The 20471-nt window shown below is 35.9% G+C and overlaps 1 protein-coding gene and 1 pseudogene across 2 annotated transcripts in view; one reads left to right on the top strand and one right to left on the bottom strand.

Moving 5' to 3' along the window:
- Positions 1-20471, top strand: part of KCNH7 (potassium voltage-gated channel subfamily H member 7) — a 442627-nt gene that overhangs the window by 30854 nt on the left and 391302 nt on the right. The window lies entirely within an intron of this gene.
- On the bottom strand, positions 6948-8325 carry LOC130859342 (abl interactor 1-like; annotated as a pseudogene).

The raw sequence follows: 20471 nt of genomic DNA, 5'->3' as shown, positions 1-20471 counted from the left end.
TGACCTTATTTGAGGATGAGGCAAAACAAGAATTTCTGAAATGTCATTCCAATATTTCTTAGTGTTGTACGCTAAAGGAATAGCATCTTCTGAAAAAATCTAGTTTTTAATAAATTCATATCATAAGAAACAAGAAGGTAAAGAATGTCAAAAGACATACCACATAAGTGTTATAATTACAAAATATAAATTTTTAAATTTCTTATTCAGATTGCCTCAAGAAGAGGCTGGAAACAGTAGCCAGGTAAATTTTTTTCTTTGAATGTTCTTTTGTAACAAAGGGCTTTGTAAAATAATTTAACTTCATATCACTATGTAGTCAATGATAATAATCATTCTTAAGTTAAACTAACTCTTGGTTGATGGATCTCAAAATTGACTCTATCTAAATCATGACTGAGATTTGTCTGCAGAATTCAGTTATTAGTGAATTAGAAAAATGTATTAGGAGATTCTGGCTGATCACTAATTTGTACAGACAGCCCTCACCCTCCAAGCACTGAGCCTTGCAGAGCAAACACTAGACTATCTACATTAGGACTAGCACGATAGCTTATCTTGAGCAAAATTCAACTACCAGCTGCTGTTATCTCACCACCCAGAACCCTTCTCCCTGTTGTTTTCTGTTGTACCACTGCTTGTATTTAGGGACTGGAAACTAATTCCAAAATTACTTTATGAAAAATATAATTAGGTTTATTTTATTTTATGTATGTATATACATACACACATATAAATATGCACATGTATGCATGTACATGTGTGTGCGTGCGTATATATAGTGCACTTCAAAAGGGAAGTAAATTGGAGAAATAGGGTATAAGTAGTGGCTCACATTTTCAAAATCTGTTAACATTTGTACTCCACTGTTAAATTTCTTCTTGACTTGATCTTCACATGGGGATGGACAGTTTCTAAGTTAAAAATAAATATATCTTTAATAATACAAATTTAGTTGAAAAAGAAGTTCAAGCTGACTGTATAATATAAAGTAAGAAGTGAGAGTCTTACTTGTCTTCCTTTGAAATTCAGCTCTACACCTTAAAGAGTAACTCCTTTTAGCTAGCTTCTCGTAAACTGCTTGCATACTACAAGCTCTGTGGGATAAAGACTATCCCCATGGATCCAGAGCCTCACATGGTGTCTGGCATATACTAGGCATTCACTGGGTATTTATTGAAAAAAAATAGAGTGGATGCCAAAGAAGAGCTAAATAAATAGATATTTCATATGTATGGATAAGAAAACTCAATATTGTCAAGATGTCAATTCTTCCAAACTGATCTATAGATTTAATGTAATCCCAGTAAGAATTCCAGCAAATTATTCTGTAGATATCAAAAAACTGATCTAAAGTTTATATGGAGAGTTAAAAGACCCAGCAATTTTGAAGGAGAAGAACTGGAGGACTGATGCTATGTGTCTTCATGACTTATTAAAGCTACAGTAATCAAGGTAATGTGGTATTGGCAAAAGAATAAACAGATAGATCAATGGGACAGAATAGAAAGCCCAGAAATAGACTCACATAAATATAGTTAATGAATCTTTGACAAAATAGCAAAGACAATTCAATGGAACAAAGATAGTTTTTTCAACAAGCAGTGCTGAAACAACTGGGCATCCACATGCACACACACACACAAAAAGCATCTAGACACAGACATTACACCCCTCACAAAAACTATTGCAAATTGAGTTGTAGACCTAAACGTAAAACAAAAAACTATAAAACTTCTAGAAGGTATTATAGAAGAAAATCTAGATGACCTTAGATTAGGCATTGACTTTTTATGTAACACCAAAGGTATGATCCAAGAAAAAAATAATTGATAAGCTGGACTTCATTAAAATAAAAAATTTCTGTTCTGCAAAAGACACAGTTAAGAGAATGAAAAAACAAACTACAGACTGGGAGAAAACATTTTCAAAAAGCGTATCTGTTAAGAAACTCTGTTCCAGAATATGTAAAGAACTCTTAAAACTCAACAACAAGATCATGAACAAAACAATAAAAAAAAAATGGCCAAAGACCTTAAAAGACATCTTACCAAAGAAGATATACAGTTGGCAAATAAGGGAAATGCAAATTAAAACAACATTGAAATACCACTACACACCTATTAGAATGGCCAAAATCTGGAACACAGACAATATTAAATGCTGGTGAGGATGTGGAGCAACAGGAATTCTCATTCATTGCTAACAGGAAATCAAAATGGTACAGCCACTTTGAAAGAAGTTTGGCAATTTCTTACAAATCTAAACGTACTCTTTTATGTAATCCAGAAATCATGCTCTTCGGTATTTTCCCAAAGAAGTTGAAAACATATGTCCACATAAATGGATGCACATGGATGTTTATAGCAGCTTTACTCATAATTACCAAGAATTGGAAGCAATCAAGATGTCTTTCAATGGATGAATGATAAATATACTGTGGTATATCCATACAATGGAATACAGTTCAATGTTAAAAAGAAATGAGTTATCAAACCATGAAAAGACATGGAAGGACCATAAATGCTTATTACTAAGTGAAAGGCACCATTCTATGAAGGCTACTGTACTCTGCATTTCCAACTATACGACATTTCTGGAAAAGACAAAATTATGGAGACAGTAAAAAGATTAATTGTTGCCAGAAGTTAAGGGGCAAGGAAGGATGAATACGCAGGGGATAGAGGATTTTTAGGACAGTGAAAATACTCTTTATGATACTATAGTGGTGGATACATATCATATATTTGTCCAAGCCTGTAGAATGTGCAATACCAAGAGCAAAACTTAATGTAAACTATGGACTCTGAGTGATAACGCTGTATCAGCGTAGGTCTGTCAGTTGCTGATGTTGATGATGGCGGAGGCGATGCATGTATGGGAGCAATGGAAATATGGGAAATCTCTGTACCTTCCACGCAATTTTGCTGTTAACCTAAAATTGCTCTAAAAAAATAAAGTTTATTTAAATAAATAAATGAGGGTAAAGAATGAATGAATGAACGAATGCAAAGAATGTAAATAGTAAATGGTTTCAAGGCCCATAGTATAGAAACTATTGAAAATAGCTTTTCTACTTCATGTCTTCTTTATTTTCAACTTGCAGAGGATGCAGAGGGATGTTAGACTTTAGATTTTACGAATGCAAACAAACCCCAAGATTGTTTTCTGAATCTCCACTTTCTATTAAAATTAACACAGAGGTAGATATTTTACAGGTTTTTTGTTTGTTTTGTTCTTTTTTTTAACCTTTTTTCAATGAAAGCATTTATTAGTCATCTATTTTGTTTATATTACTATAGTTTTTTATGTTCTATTTCTATACAATTCTAATTCTATTATTAAACTTTCTATTTCTATGCTATAATTTCTGTTTCTAATGCTCTAGTTTTTTATTTTAGTGATTTTCTATATAATATTTTTAAACACATGGGTGATATAGTGATCTATATTAGGGTCAATATCAGGTAGTTTAAGTAGTACTTCCAGTTTGTTGTAAGAGTTAATCTAGTTACTAATAATTATCTATTCATTCCCTGTCTTGACCTCTTTAAAAAATAATACTCCTTACTCCAACAACTTCAGTTTTACTGAAACCACAAATTCCATTCAGACATCTAGTATTGCCAGTGGTGTGAATGCCTAATGGAATACGAAGTATTTATTAGGACAACTGATATTATCTCAGACTGCTAATATTTCTTCCATTGTTAACTTTAAGAGAATGCCCTAAAGCACAATGTAAATTGTAATACTGAACAGCTAAATTTGACTAGGAAGCAAAGTAATTTCCTTTTTTATTGACAGTAATGACAGCTATTGGAAATTGCCTGCTCTCTACCCATGAATTACTGAGATAAGGAAATCTATAAACTACAGTAACAATTTGTGTCAGTTACAATTCAAAGGCATTTGGGATTTTCTGGTATCAAAGAACAGAGCATATAGTAAGAACTCAATAAGGTGTGAGTTATAAATAGCACTTTATTATCTTCAACCAAAAGCCCTTCTATTCAAGATGAAGTATGGAGAGACAAGCTGTTATTGCTAAAATTGAGTTATCTAAACTTAGAGTTAGTTTAGAATGTTTTCATAAATCTGCATAATTTTTTGAGGTAGTGATATTAGAAAATTTCACATCTGTGAATTTAGGTATTCTCAGATATACTATAATTGATGGTGAGGGAGATGAAAATGAAATGAAGTTACTTTGATTTTAAAATATTTTTGGAGGAACATTCCTTGTTTTTTTTGGAGATAATTGGAGATACTTTAATATGTCTACCAAATGTGTTATTGCTCATGGGTCCTGTAACTAAGGAGTGAAGACAAGGGAACACAAGAGAAGAACACCCGTGATTTGAAGTGCAGCTTTAGCTTAGGTCCAAATTCCAGTATATTCTTTTGTTCCCTTATTGCTGTAAATGTTGCTCTGTGAATTAGATACCAAAGTAAAAACTGTTCTCTTCAGGCACTAAGACTCCAGAGGTAGTTCTCTGATTAGAATGAAATATATGTCAATAATTTTAGTTCTCAGATTACTGGCCTGTGAATAATGGTCTTCACAAAGTGAAATTCCATATTATCTCATGATACCAGAGTCTTACAGTAGAAAGAATTTAAGCTTCTCCACAGGCAGAAAAGTTTTATTTGCCAGCTGTGTGTCCTTGAGAAAATCACATACTCTAAGTATCACATTCCTCATCTGTAAAATAGGGATTGTAACCCTCCAGGAGTGGAGAGTTAAATCCAATGTTTTAATTAAAGTATCTCATGGAAGTGTGTCAATAAAAATGCCTTATGTTTATTATAAACATATGGTCAATGGCAGCTATTCCAGAAGTATTTTTCAATTCCTCCTCTTTCCTTTTGACTATTTCTAGTTATATTAATCAAAGTAAATTTCTCAGGGAAATTGATCTAAAATTGAAATACATTTTAAATAATTCGACTATTTCTTCAGAAGTTTAGAATTTTATTTGTAAATAAGTTGGCTCTCTCACTAGTGATGTTTGAATTGTAAAATTATTCATATTCAAGTTAGAATAGTATTTAGTTTTCAAAATAAAAATTTGGGGGAAATTGAGTCATAAATACAATAGATAGTAAATTGTATGGGGTCATTTAATTTTATACTCTCAAGCTGTGCTTTATTATTTAAACAAAAGGCATTTTCAATGAGGATAGAGTCCTTCCTCTTCTGGCTCGGTGATATCACATTACGGAGATTTGCTTCTCTTCAAGCTGTCCAGTTCTTCCTCTGCTACATTCAATAGAATATGTGGGGTATTTGGGTGGCTCAAGGATTTCTCTTATATAATCACCTGTTTCAAAGCCTTCCCAAGTTTCCTGCCAAAATAAATTGATCCATGTGTTTGTTAAACATATAGAATTGTGTTGTCCTTTATGGTAGCCACTTAACCATATGTAGCGAGCAGGAATTTAAATGAATATCAGATTAGTATGACTGAGAAGATGAATATTTTATTTTCCGTTATTGTTTTGTTTTGTTGTAAGTCTGTAATACCCAGTACATAACTGTAATTTGAAATCCAAACAAATCTTCAATATGCAGAAACCCACAACTGAGTGCTCTACTTTAATATCCTAGACAACATAGAATTGTACACATGATAAGAAGAGAAAATATCCCTCTAATCCTCCCTTAAGTTAAGAGGAGACACACAAAGTTCACATGTTGCATTTCAGTTATGTCAAAAGACAGTACAAATCTGTTGGTCAGGTATGTCCCTGTTCAATAATTAATACATGGCACACCTTTTTTCCCCAATTATTTTATTTTTAAGAACTTTTTATGTTGCTAGTGCCAGGAATGGGTTAAATAGTGCATATTCAAAAATCAATTGCATCCACTTCTACCAAAAAAAATATGTAAAAGATAATTATCATTTCCTTTCATTGCACTAGTATACAACAGTCCAATGGAAAACCAAAGGACTGATAGAGCAATCCTTAAGAATTTTACCTATGGCATGTGTACTTTGACACATTTTCTTAACTTTGAAAAAGTCACTTTAGAAAAGGAATTCAGTAGACTGACTTGTAAATAACCATCTCAGATTTTAAATTCTGCAAAAATCAGCCACTGCTGTTGGGATAGGTTGAGATAAGGCTAAAATTTTTTTCCAAGTTAATATATTGAGAAAATAGAACCATAATTCTGCAATAAATCAGTACCTTTTATTTATTATTATTTTTTAACATGAACCAGTGAAGGAAAGGACAAAAACCTTTGGTTCACTTATGTATTTATGAATGGAAAAAAATTTATAATGCAAGTTCACTCATTAAAAAACTTAGGTACGAACTACAACATTACAGGTAACCCTTTTTTGGTTTTTGCTTCACATGGAGACCTTAGAGACTCAATTCATTTCAAGAGACCTAAGTGTGAGTGCTCCACGTAAGTATCACACAAATTGGAAGCATCTTGGATATTTTTTCAGTATATTTCAATACATAAATCTGTATGCTTGCTTTAAACACACAGTATATTTCAAGAATGAGAGAGTCTAAACAAAAAGTATGACCAGCACCAGAATTTCAGTTTTCTGGTTTTCATATTAGTCTGACAGAGCGTTAGTAACCATGTGGCACTGAAGCAGGTAATGGCACGATCTGAATCATGATCTGTTAGATATTACACCCCACACCTCCGAAGAGTTAGGCTGGTCATGAAGTTAACATTGTGTAAGTACGTCTATAAGCATAATCAGTGACAGCCAGCCTCTTGTAGAGACTGCCATTTAGCAGTACACAGACTGCCTCAGAGATGTCTGCTTACAGGTAACATTCAATTATACCAATAAAACAGCATGTCCTGAAAATAGGGGCACTTTTTAAAACATTTTAAGACAATTCTGTTAACCATAATAGTCCCACAGTATGACTGAGTGATAATAAGAACCTACTTTAAAAGCAGAGATTTAATCAGGATAGTGCATGATTGATTCCACATAGTTCCCAGGGAAGAGACCCGTCACTCGATTGCAGACTCCTTCATACCAGCCGTCATCGTTCTTCGTTATCACATAGATGATTGCACCCTCCATAAATGACAGCTCACCATCCTTGTCTTTTGTATAAGCCATAACTTTCTCAGTATAATTCTTGGGGGCCCAAACAGGATCCCCGTCTGCATAGGGATCGTTGTACTGAACTACTGCAGCCTCCTCGTCTTCATAATCTACCGGCGGTGGTGGTGGTGGCGAGTCCTCAAACATGGGAATGTTATCTGGTGCAGCAGGTGGTGGTGGCGTTGGACTATCAGCAAATGAATTCTGAGCATAAAGTGGACCTCCATTAACATGAGGCTGAGCAGAAAACTGAGCCGTCATAGAGGGCGTCCGTCTGTATCCTCCGGAAGATGTCGAGGAAGTGGTGGAGTTGTGTCGAGAAATCTGCCATACTGACAGAAATGGTCATTGTGCCACACTGGGAGCCAGGATCTGAGCTCGGGGCTGGTCCACTAGTGGTGGTGAGGGTGTAGGCACAGCAACGGGAATGCCAGTACTGCGGCTGCCAGTGTTTTCTCGGCTTCCACTTCCTCCACTGCTTCCACTGTGTGTCCTCGGTCTCTGATTTAAAAAAGCTGTCCTGCCAGGACTATGCTGACTTCCAAGCCTAGCAGGACTTGTAGCCATTAGGAACTGTTGAAGGTTTAACAGATTCCAGGGTTTTGCAAGGAGTATTTCGTCCCAGCGTTCCCCGGCCTGACATGGGAGGACTCGGTAGTTTCTGAGTAGGAGGATTTGTTCTCGACAGTGTGCCAGTTCTTGCAGGCTGGTTTTTTCCATGCTCGATGCCATGGCCCACATCATCCAGCACTGTGTAGTCAACAGGTTTCCGAATATACCTTACTGGACGCGCCATATTTGCAGGTGCTATGATTTTGTGAATTCTTGATGTATTCTCATTCTCAAAATACCAGTCTCTCTTTGAGCCACTTTCTCTTTATGAATGTCCACAGTCTGTGAGATACAATTGATGGAAGACTCCATTCTCCGAAGCTGGGAGGCTTGGATGTCCAGCAACTGGAGTACGTTGATAGCCAATGCATTTATTTGATAAGCAACGCTAGCTAGGGATTGGGTTTTGTAGGCTTTGGTCTCTTCTAAAGCTTTCCTCTTGTCTGTAGCCGTTATGTAGTTGTTTTCACATAGTCAGCCACCGGGTCAAGTTCCTGTAACTCTCTCTCAGTGCCCTCTTGCCAGAGCGGATCTCCTCCTCTAGTAGCATCTGCAGCTCTGCCATTTTCCACCCCTCTGCATCACTTCCTCTAGCGTTAAAGACACAGAGGCAGCAAGGTCCCCGCGGAGGCCTTTCTGTTTTTTTTTTTTTTTTTATAGAATTAGATTTAAGTAAACTTGAAGCCGTCTGAATACTCTTCTGTTAAGCAAAACTATTGTTTTTGTCAAACTAGATTTTAATTTAAAACTGAAAATTTAGCATCTGAATCGAAATGTGCTATAGGTATAATGGATACCAAATTTTCAAAGATTTAATACCAAACAGTAAAATATCACATTAACAAATTTTATATATTATTACATGTTGAAGTGATAATATTTTTGATATATTGGGTTAAATAAAATATCAATATATTGTTAAAATTTATTTCACCCTTTTTCTTTCTAACTTTTCTGTAGCTACTAGAAACTTTAAAATTAAACTTACGGCATTTATTCTATTTCTGTTGGACAATGCTGGTATAGAGAGATGGCTGAATAAAAAATCCCACACTGAGAAGTAAATGCAAGCCTCAGATAAGTCAAATCAGGCTTAGAACGTGACCTGGGACTGCAAAGGTAGCTTGTGGCAGAAGGGAACACAAGTTGTCTGCTCTTACAGATTCTAATCCAGAAGCTTCTAGAGAGTTTCGTCTTAGCAACTATTATATGAAACTGTCTTTTAGTTAGAGTGCTACGGACAGCTTTACCTAACCTGTAATAGCTTAGGTTTTCCCTATTCACTTGAGTATTGGGAAACTTTTGATGATACTGTCTCTCTCATTCTTTGGAAAAGGAACTGGAAAGTTATTAAACCAGAAGAGTAATTCTCAAAGTAGTGCTAGAACCAACGTCCCAGCATCACCTCGCAGCCTTATTACAAATGAGAATTCTCCGGTCCCACTGGAGAGCTACTTAATCAGAAACTCTGGGGACGGGGATCAGAAATCTCTGATTTAAGCTCCTCAGGTGATTCTGATGCACTGAAGTTTGTGAACCTCTGGAATATAACATTCTTGCTAACTGATGAATAGAGTTCACTAACTAATAGGCTAAGATATCAGCAAGTCAACAGGTATTTAGTGACTAACTATAAGGCTATAATTAAGCACTGAGGCTGTAAGGGACTCATTCAAGTACAATCATGTCTCCCTCTTCCAACAGCTTCTTGTGTTAGATCACTAGTCGTCCGGGGACCTCTGGATAGGGATTTTCCTGGTTTACTATTTAGTTATCAGTTGCCTTGATGGAGTTTACTGCTTAGCATACTCAAACAGCTCCTGGTTTGTTGTGATGTAAGTGAGTCTAATCAACCACAATGCTTTTGCTTTTCATAGTGTACCACAGAAGAATTGCTGAATGGAATAATATGTTAGTTTTAAGACACTCCAGTATGCTTCATCCATTTTGGTGAAAAGCAATTATGTAGCTTTTTGAGAATGTCAGAATGATTATGTAACTTTTATGGTGCTAAATTATTTTGGATGTGACATTCTTGGTAAGGAAAAAAAGGGTGCCTCAAGAAATTACTTCAGAATCTGACTAATTTTTTATTCCAGTTTTGCTTGTGTAAATTAAAATGTAAAAGAATTACTTTTTTTTGCCATCCCTGCTGTTAATTTTAGCACTTTCAATATTTAAGTACTTAAGAAGGGAAAGCTTATTTGTTTTGTATTCGAAATTCCCAATAATGCAGTTTCTCCTTTACTGTTCATTTACTTTTTCAGATGGTTTTATTCAAGTCTATACAATATTGTGCACCTGTTTTCTAAACATATCTACCCCTTTCAAGTTAGTTCCAAATACATCAAAATGAATTTTTTCTTCTTTTAAAAATGGACAACCTTTTTCTCAATCCCCACATAAACCTACATATGTACTTAAAAGAAATAAAACATGAATCTTACATTAAAATGTAAAATAAAAAGTCAATATATGCATGTACTACTTGAGTACATTTTCCCTTTCTTACAAAGAGGCAAAATCCAGCAAGAAAGCTCTGTTAACTAATGTCAACCCTAAAGCCTCCTTTTCCAAACACTACCCTCAACACATAAGACAAAAATTTTAAGTGAACAGAACAATCATACCAGGACACAGGACTACTTTTACCACTCTAAAGCTGGGAATTCTTCAAAGAGCTTTAGACATCACGAAGGTATCAAAGGCCAGCACTTTGGCATGCAACATGTCAGCATTGCCCATTGTTTTATTTTATAAAGTGTAAGAATAATAAAAGCCATTGCAGCTTTTCTCTTCATTAGTGTTAACAAATTCCATTTTTGTTCACGTGCATGACTAATGCCTTCTCAAAATTGTAGTATTTGACCTGATAATGCTCTATTCCATTTTGAGTGAGTAAAAGAGAAATAGTATTCTTTACCATAGCAGGTGGGCTTAAATGCTTCACAGGGCACTTAATGGAGTGTTTGGAATCAGGGCTCAGGGTATCCTGGAGTTAAACCCTTTTAATCAGTGTTTTGAAGATGATGGGTGAAAAGAAACAAAGTAATTAACATATGTGATAATAGCATGTGCAATACAAATTAAAAAACACTAATGCTGTACGTGACTTTCAGTAAACTGATCTGACAGAAGCCCTAGGCAAGCTATTTGCTTTCATTTTCTACAATGCTGCACCTGGTCATTTTTCTAAACTGGTTTAAGTTCTTCCACCAACAGTCCTTCTTTCACCTTTTCAGAGGATTCAGTGTATACCCCCAGGCTCTTGCCATTGTATGTTATGGTGATGGATTGGTAAGTGATCTATTTCTCTTATAGAAGATAACATATGTATTATTTGTGTTTTCTTGTATTTGAAGGCTTTGAGTTGGTTTCCCCCTTCTGAGTAGTTATTTATAGTGTATTTGTACACATGCATATAGATGTGTGTGTGTGTGTGTGTGTGTACACACGTGTGAAACAAAGTATTTCATGTTTATAATACAAAGCCCCTTCTCTTACACTTAGATAAGCACTGGTAGTACAGAAATACAGAAAAGGCAAATGTATAATTGATGATGCCTTAGAATTTGCAAGGCTTTGAAATGAAAACCAGACACGCAAATTGTTTTACCAAAAATGAAAATGTCCTCTTGTATGACAGCAGTTTGTTCCAGCTGCACCTGTGCTTTGCTGTGATTCACAAATTGGTTGAAATTTGGCTCTTGGCATACTTTTAGCCTCAAAATGTTTAACTATTCTAGGGGAAAAAAAAGGGACTTGCTCATTTATATATTCATATCTGATTTGAGATGAATTTTAATTTTATGAATATAAGATAATTTTTTGAATAAGACTATTTAATAAAATAAGAAAGATTACTTATAACTACTTACAGTGACACACAAAACAGTCTTCTAAATATTTAAGATCTGGGTTATAATGATTGATGATATCGATGTTTACCTAATCTTTAAAAAAATACTAATTCATTGATTATGACTTATGCTCCACGTCATTCCACAAGGAATATGTAACTGCTTTAGCAAAAAGGTATGCAATTCAATAAAATATTTTTTCTAAAAATTAAAACAGGAACTTACTTTTTCCAAAAATTAAATAGAAAATTTATGGAAAAAAATAATATATAGACCATTCAGACCCCTCAATGGCTATATTTGAGCATAGAATTTGGCACTGAATTTCTTGACAGCTTAAGGAAAATGTAGAAAGGGCCAGTTAAAAAAGAGAAAACATCTGTTTCTCAGGGAAGCAAAGCTCTCCCTAGTACTTAAAAAATAAAAGATATTTCTTCAGTGGGTTTTCAATCCAGAGGGTCTTTGGTAATAGGTATATAACTAACTTTCCTCAAATACCACCCAACAGCAAACCTGGTGAGAGAGCTCATTTCTTTTAGGGTCCATGGGTGAACATTATCAACAATACATTAACAGTCAAATTGTTTTATTTCCAGGACAAAACTGAGAATTTCAAGCAAGAATATCTTTCAGAATCTTCTGTTATTCCCATTTCTTTCAGTTTTATTTTTGCAGAATTAGAGTCAATTTAAAATTCTTTTTTCTGCCATAATTTGAGATACAGGAATCCTCTGTCATTAGTTGGGAATTAGATTCTTTTTAGATAAGAAAAGCAAACCAAGAATATTGACTATTATTTAAAAAACAAAAGATAACAGGTGTTGGCAAGGATGTGGAGGAATTGGAACCCTTGTGCACTGTTGGTGGGAATGTAAAATGGTGCAGCCCCTGTGGAAAACAGTGTGGAGGTTCCGCAAAAAACTGAAAATATAACGGTGTGTGATCCAGTAATCCCACTTCTGGGTATTCATCTAAAATAACTGAAATCAAGAACTTGAAACGGGAGACTTCGCTGGTGGTCTAGTGGTAAAGAATATGCCTTCCAATGCAGGGCACTTGGGTTTGATCCCTGGCCGGGGAACTAAGATCCCACATGCTGGGGGGCAACTTAGCCCATGTGCCTCAACTAGTGAGCCCATGTGCCTCAACTAGTGAGCCTGCATGTTGCAAGCTACAGATCCCATGTGCTCTGGAGCCCACATGCCACAGCTAGAGAGAAACCCGCGCACCGCAACTAAGACACGACACGCCAAAAATAATAATAAAAAAAAATTTTAAAATAAATAAGTAAACATTAAAAAAAAGAGCTTGAAAAGAGATTCACATTCCCATGTTCACTGCAGCATCATTCACAATAGCCAAGATATGGAAAACCCTAAATATCCATCAACAGATGAATGGATAAAGAAAAATGTGGTATATACATACAGTGGAGTATCATTCAGCCTTTAAAAAGAAGGAAGTCCTGCATTATGTAACAATATGAACTAAGCTTGAGGAAATTATGCCAAGTGAAATAAGCCAGTCAGAGAATGGCAAAATACTGTGTGATTTCACCTAGATGTCTTAAATTGTCAAACTCAGAGACAGAGAGTAGAATGGTGGTTGCCAAGGGCTAGGCAGGGAGAGGGAAATGGGGAGTTGCTATTCGAGGGGTATAAAGTTTCAGTTATACAAGATGAGTAAGTTTAGAGATCCACTGTACAACATCATGCCTATAGCTAACAATACCATATTGTGCACTTTTTTTTTAATCTCACGTATTTTTCTTTTTTTTAAATTATTTGAGTATAGTTGCTTTACAATGTTGTGTTAGTTTCTGCTGAACTGCGCTTAACATTTTTAAGAAGATAGATCTCACATTAACTGTTTTTACTACAATTAAAAAAGTAAAGAATATATCAGTATTAATCCTAAACGACCATTCAGAGTTTGTCTACAATGGTTGCACCATTAAGTAGCAGATCCAAGACACATGGCCTGTTAGGTGAAACATGATGTCTGGTCTCCCACAGCAACTTTATCATTCTGTTTGTATTTCTGTCTCCGTTGTAGAATCTCGAGCTCCTTATGAGTGGGAACCACTTTTCATTCACAGTGCAGTGCCTAGCACATAATAAGCACTTGATAAGAAAAAAAAGTAATACAAAGATTGTTATAGCTCTTCCATCAGCACATTCTATGGGACATTTTTCTATTTTTGAATCTTAAAAATTATAGTTTTAAGACAGTGTTTTAAAAAACATTTGGAAGAAGGATTTATTCATATTGCCTAGTTTTTAGGAAGTGACAATTAAACATGGACGTGTGGGGTTCAATGTATATTATTGATTATTTTGATTTGAGCCCAGATTTCAACTATTATGCATTTGGAGTACATCTGAGAAACAAAAAATTCTTAGAAAATAAATCCTAGAAGTTTATTCAGGATTCTCTCACACGACATGTAGAATGTGCAATGAAGTCTTGGAAATATCCATGTATAATTTTCTAAAATTCATGTGTCTCTTTGAGAATCTTACCATATTAACACTAATTACAATGCAAATGAAAGCTTTGGGAAAAATTAGCTTGTTTGAAATTTTTTTCAAAGGTGTCAGCTCTACAATACTTCAGCAATTCTCTGGGATGACAAATTCACAGGGGAATAAAAAGTAAATTTTAAAAAGCCATAGGGCCAACTACTTTCATTTTCTGGTTAAAATACTCTGTCTCTAGAAAGGAAGTTTCTAGTAAGGAAAATGAAAAATGCTATAAACTATACCTATATCTGTATATAGGGTATATAGGGGCACAAGGGAACAAAGCTTTTTACCTTTGTTTTTCATTTGCTGAAGGCAGATAAATTTATATATTTTTAAAGTTTGCTTTAGAGCAGGCTATAAATAGCATTATTATTCTTGCCACTTTTCACACTATTCTTTATTCTATCAAGTAGGAAAAAAGATCAAAATTAGTCTCCTATTTAATTCAGAAATGGGCCACTATAGACAACTAATGAGACAACTGAAACTTCCAATTCCATAATGTTACACACTTGATTAATTTGCATAAAATCATACCATCTACCTCTAACATTTGCTGGATTTCCAGAGCTATAACGTGGCCTGCACGTCTAGTTACCAGCCTTAGTGTAGTTAGGCACTGCCTCAGGCAAAATGATGAACTTACTTCTGGCACTCAGGACTCTGCTAAGGACTTCCTGTGGGTCAGATCTGCCAACTGTGCTATCACGTTTAAGGTTCTGCACTGACAATTTCATTCCCATACCTTTAACATTTAGGTCACAGATCAGGGGTTTGCAAACAATGACCCATGTGTTAGAAGTAGCCCCAAGAATCCTTCAATTTGCTTTCATTCTGTTCTTGACAATGTTTTGTTTGAATGCCTTTGTGTCTATTTTGCTGTAACCTCAGTCCAACCAATTTTTGTTTTCACTTCCAACCCATTACACACACCGATAATAATCATCTGGACCCTGAAGATATGTTAGTTCCTCCTCCCTATGAAAGCTCTTGTTTTCTCCTGAGTAATGTTAGACTTCTCTGCCCAAGCGAGAAATGTTAACATCCCAATAACTACTAATGAATGGATCAGTCCTCTTAGGTAGTTTGTGTGTTTCCAGCAAGAATCACCAATGTCATAATCTAGGGATACTGAATAGATTATTGATTCTGATTCAGGTTGTTGGCTTGACGGAGCGTTGTGTTGGCAAGATTTCTGAGACCAAATCCAAGTGTAGCAAGAGACTATTAGTTATTGGTGGCCACAGACTGTGAGTGATCAGGGTTTATCAAACTTCTATAGTTTGAGAATTTACCATATTATGATTTATAATTATGTGCTTGCCATATTGCCCCACCATTCTTCAACTAGATTGTAATCCCCTAGGTGAGCGTGTATCCAGATTACGTAAGTATCCTGTGGCACCCATCTCAGAGCTTTACACATGGAAAGCTACCTGCATAATCAGAGCGAAATTAAGCCAGGTCAGAGAAGGAGTTGTTTTTTGACCCTCTGTCTCCTGCTGCAACTTTACCTACAAAAGGATTCCAAATTTAAAAATAAGACAGTATGGGACTTCCTAGGTGACGCAGTGGTAAAGAATCCGCCTGCCAATGCAGGGGACACGGGTTCGAGCCCTGCCCTGGGAAGATTCCACATGCCACGGAGCAACTAAGCCCGTGTGCCAGAAAAAAAAATAAATAAATAAATAAGACAGTATGAAGCAAAAAAGGTTCTTAAAAAAATTCCGAGTGATGACTGTCAAATATGAACACAGATTATTTTATTGAAGCTACAGCTCTCTTTCAGATACCCTGCAGTTGCTAGTGCATAGGAACTGTGGCTTGTTAAACGTTCACATATGCACTGTGCTGAGAACAATACAGATTATGGTATATGTATCTGCTACTGCTGAGGAACCAGGGGTAGTATCTATCATTGGAAACATTTTTCTGATAATAAGAGATGTGAAATACTGGGACTTCCCTGGTGGTGCAGTGGTTAAGAATCTGCCTGCCAATGCAGGGGAGACGGGTTCTAGCCCTGGTCCAGGAAGATCCCACATGCTGTGGAACAACTAAGCCCATGAGCCACAACTACTGAGCCCGCCTGCCACAATGACTGAAGCCCACACGCCTAGAGCCCGTGCTCCACAAGAGAAGCCACCACACTGAGAAGCCCACTCACTACAGTGAAGAGTAGTCCCCGCTCGCTGCAACTAGAGAAAGCCCACACGCAGCAATGAAGACGCAACACAGCCAATAAATAAATAATTAAATAAATAAATAAGAGAGATGTGAAATACTATCATGTATTTTACGTTACCTAAGACAAGCTGGATAGTGTATGACCATAGATCAGTCATACTACCTGGATTACATGAGGGGAAAACCTCTGAACTTGGTATCATTAGGAAGTCTTGAGCCCAGTAAGCTCACCACAGGCAGATGTTTGAGCATCTCATCAGACAAACTATTGGCATCCCAATGGGGCTTTGGTTCACTCCACATCAATGGGCAATTCTCCTTGTCAAACAGGGTTGGCTTGCAGCCTATTATGTGCTGGGCTTCTTCTTGGCCCCTTATGTACTTTACCACATGCAGTCCTCTTAAGAACCCTTTCAGGTTCATATTGTTATACGCATTTTACAGATGAGAAAACTAAGGTTTAGAAAGATTACATAATTCTCCCAATGTCATGAAGCTGATCAGCGTGGTTATGAGATTCCAATCCAGGCTTCTCTGGTTCCAGTGCCCACACTGTTTCTTTGTTGTCATTCGTGGTATACATAAACAACTTTTCATTGAAGCAAAACATAGATGCTATTGGTATGAACAAACTTATTCTAGAATTTCAAATTTCCTGTTTGTTCCTTGTGCCTGATTGTGCATGTCTTCGGATTTATTTTCTGAAGCAGCGTTTTTACTCTGTGCTCTTCTTTGTTTCTTCTTTTTACTCACTTCCTTTCACATCGCAGAATTAAAATAGCTAAAGTCTGCCTGTGATTCTGTGCACAGAGTACGCGCATGACCCTGGGCTCTTAGACTTGCTCGTAGGAGGGACCCAGGATGCTTTCCTCTCTCACTATAGAAATGGAATATGTCAGAGAAAAATGTCCACAATTATTGTCTTAAATTGTTTATGAATCCCACAGATATACACTCTTATACTGGGTGTGTCTCAAGATAAGATAAAGAGATATGGTCCCTGTTCTACAGAGGAGGTTTCGTGATGCTTCTTAGTATGACTAGTCCTCAGTGTCAGAACCTGAACGCAGGCAAGGACCTCCTTCACAGCTTCCTTGACATTCTTCTCAGTTACTAGATTTGGAAATGCAGATTTTCAGAGCTAATAGTCAGTGAATATCAAAGTGTGGGTCCTGAAGACAGGACTTAAGGGCTGTCAGGAGCCAATAGTGGGGGGTTGTCCTCAGGACAGACCTCACCCTGCTCTAATGAGAGGCGCTCCATCTGAAGGGGATGTCCTTTGAAAACAAGAGTATCTTTGGAGTCAAAAAAGGAAATTGGAACCACACTGGCGTCGTCTAAATTCCCCATAATTGATGCTGCCCACTCCTTCTGTGTCTTCTCCCTCCTTCACCACCAAACTGTCCTGAAAGTTTAGTTTTAAACAATTTCCTTCCAATTTATCCACTAAATTCTGTAATGATAAAAAAGATTTTAATAGAGCATAATTATATTATCTAATTACTGAATCATATAACTTTAAATCATTGATAATATGCATGGCAAACCTTAATCTACAACTAATTAATGAGTCCCTTTATATCTATGAAATGAGTTAACTGTCTGAGAATATAGATTTTGTGGTTACTTATTCACTTTAATGGTATTAAAAACTGAAGCACGTTCTTAATTACCAAGTAACTGGGCAAAATAGTTGAGTGCAATGAATAGCTTAAAGAAAAAAAAAGCAGTGTAATTTCACTTACTCTGATATGTATTTTACTCAAGGTCATGAATCAGAACTTTTAAAAATATTAAAACTGCAGGATATCAAGAAATAAAATTACTGTGTTTCTATACATATTAATAAGGTCATTTTTCCACGTCAAATTCTTCTAGGACCTAAACCATATTATAGTTTGAAGTTAGGCTTTTTTGGAGGGCATTATTATGTATTAATAATAGGAACACACAAATAGTACAATAAAAATTGGTTTGCTAAGCCTAATTAGTAGGGCACCTTAGGACAATTCATCCAAGTAAAACCTCTCTGAAACTCTCTTTTCTCATATGGGCAGTAGAAGCAGGCTTAAGAGTGCAAGTGTATTAAAGAACATATGTATGAGAGAAAAAGAGAAAGAGCAAACATTACAAGGACAGTGGTTGTTAAATACTCGTGGACATTATTCTGACAGTTGAGGTATGTACGAGTACCACAGTGTATATATAGAAGCCACAGGTCCAATCTTTTCTCCAGTGTCTCTCAGATCTTTTTCCAGCCCAGCACTGAGTGGAGTTGTTTGAGGAGGGGAAAAGTGATACTATCTGCAGTGTACCTGTTCTTTATGGGCAAGAACAGGGAGTGAATTTGCATGAACAGACACCATGTATATGATACATCTAAGTTAGTCCCTGGTATAGAAGTGATCAAAGTCTTTCTTCTTTCCTTCCTTTCTCTCTCTCTTCTTTCTTTTTTTACTAGCTAGCTAGATAGCTATCCATTCATCTATCTTGCTTTATTTTACCATAGAATTTCCATCCAGAATGAAGACTAAATTTTTTTAAGATTTCTGAAGTTGTACCTGCAAAATTCTGAGATGAGAAACAAGTAAATTTTGTTTTAATCATTCAGCCTAAAAAGTTGAACATCTAGATAATTCTCAAACTTAACACTTTCTGCTTGGTAAATTCAAGTGCACTTGTCTTAGACTGCGGCTTGTAGTCAGAATGTTTGCTTCAAATGAAAACAAGTCCAAAAATACTTTAAGTATACTTAAATTTTTGAATGCATTTTCAAAGACATTATACAACATTTATTTATTCAAATAATCTATAAAACCATGTGGGTTTTTAAACTTGTTTTGTTTTTAGTAGAAGCTTGAGAGCTCTGAAGCCATACTCCCAGGGTTCAAATCCTGGCTCTGTGACTTCCTTCTCATGTGCCCTTGGGCAGGTGACTTCGCTTTGTGTCTGTTTCCTTGTGTATAGAGTGGGGTAATAGTGTCAACCTGATGGCACTGTAGTAAGGAAGGGTTGATATATGTCAAGATCAAAAAACAGTGCCTGGCATATAAGTACTCTGTGAGTGTTAGCTCATATGACTTGTTTTAATAGAGGTTTTGAGAACCATTAAAAAAGGGAAATTCATTAAATCATTGGAAAATTAATAGCCCAATAAATGTGGTGCAGTCACAATCCAGTGCCTATTCTCAGGGGGACTCTAAACAGCACTGGTTTCAGATTCTTTCCCGAGAACCTTGTCCCAAAATAAACAACTAACAAGTAAAAACAGCTATGCAAACAAAATTCCCACCTACTCCCCAACCCTCACAAAATAAAAACAAAACCAGAAAACGCCACATGCACCCTGATTAGAGAGTAGTAATGGAAATCAGAAGAAAAGAAAATCCAAAATGCAGAAAAGATTTCCTTTTTTTCCTCACTCACTTGAATCTAAAGCAAGTTAGATAGGTTTATTTTTTTTTTAATTGAAGTGTAGTTGCTTTACAGTATTGTGTTAGTTTCAGGTGTACAGCAGAGTGCTTCAGTTATATATATATATGTTTTTTTCAGATTATTTTCCATTATCTGTTATTACAAGATATTGAATGCTATTCCCTATGCTATACAGCAAATCCTTGTTGCTTATCTGTTTTATGTAGTTTGTATCTGTTAATCCCATACTCCTCATTTATTGCTCCTTTCTTCCCTTTGCTCTTTGGTAACCCTAAGTTTGTTTTCTATGTCTGTGAGACTGTTTCTGTTTTGTATGTAGATTCATTTATAGTATATTTACATTCCATATATAAATGATATCATATAATATTTGTCTTCCTCTGTCTGATTCACTTCACTTAGTATAATTTTCTCTAAGTCCATCTATGTTGCTGCAAATGGCAATATTTCACTCTTTTTTATGGCTGAGTAATATTCCATTGTATATATACCACATCTTTTTAAACCAGCCATCTGCTGATGGGCACTCAAATTGTTTCCATGTCTTGGCTATTGTAAATAGTGCTGCTGTGAACATGGGGTTACATGTGTCTTTTCAAATTCGGGTTTTTGTCTTTTCCCAATATATGCCATTTTCTGGATAAATCCTGGAGTAGGATTGCTGGATCGTATGGTGCTCTAGTTTTAGTTTTTTAAGGAACCTCAGTACTGTTTTCCATAGTGGCTGCACCAACTTACATTCCTACCAACAGTGT

This window comes from Hippopotamus amphibius, chromosome 8, assembly GCF_030028045.1.
Source record: "Hippopotamus amphibius kiboko isolate mHipAmp2 chromosome 8, mHipAmp2.hap2, whole genome shotgun sequence".
Classification (NCBI taxonomy): domain Eukaryota; kingdom Metazoa; phylum Chordata; class Mammalia; order Artiodactyla; family Hippopotamidae; genus Hippopotamus; species Hippopotamus amphibius.
Note: the sequence above shows the minus strand (reverse complement) of the source record. Positions and strands in the feature narration are given on the sequence as shown.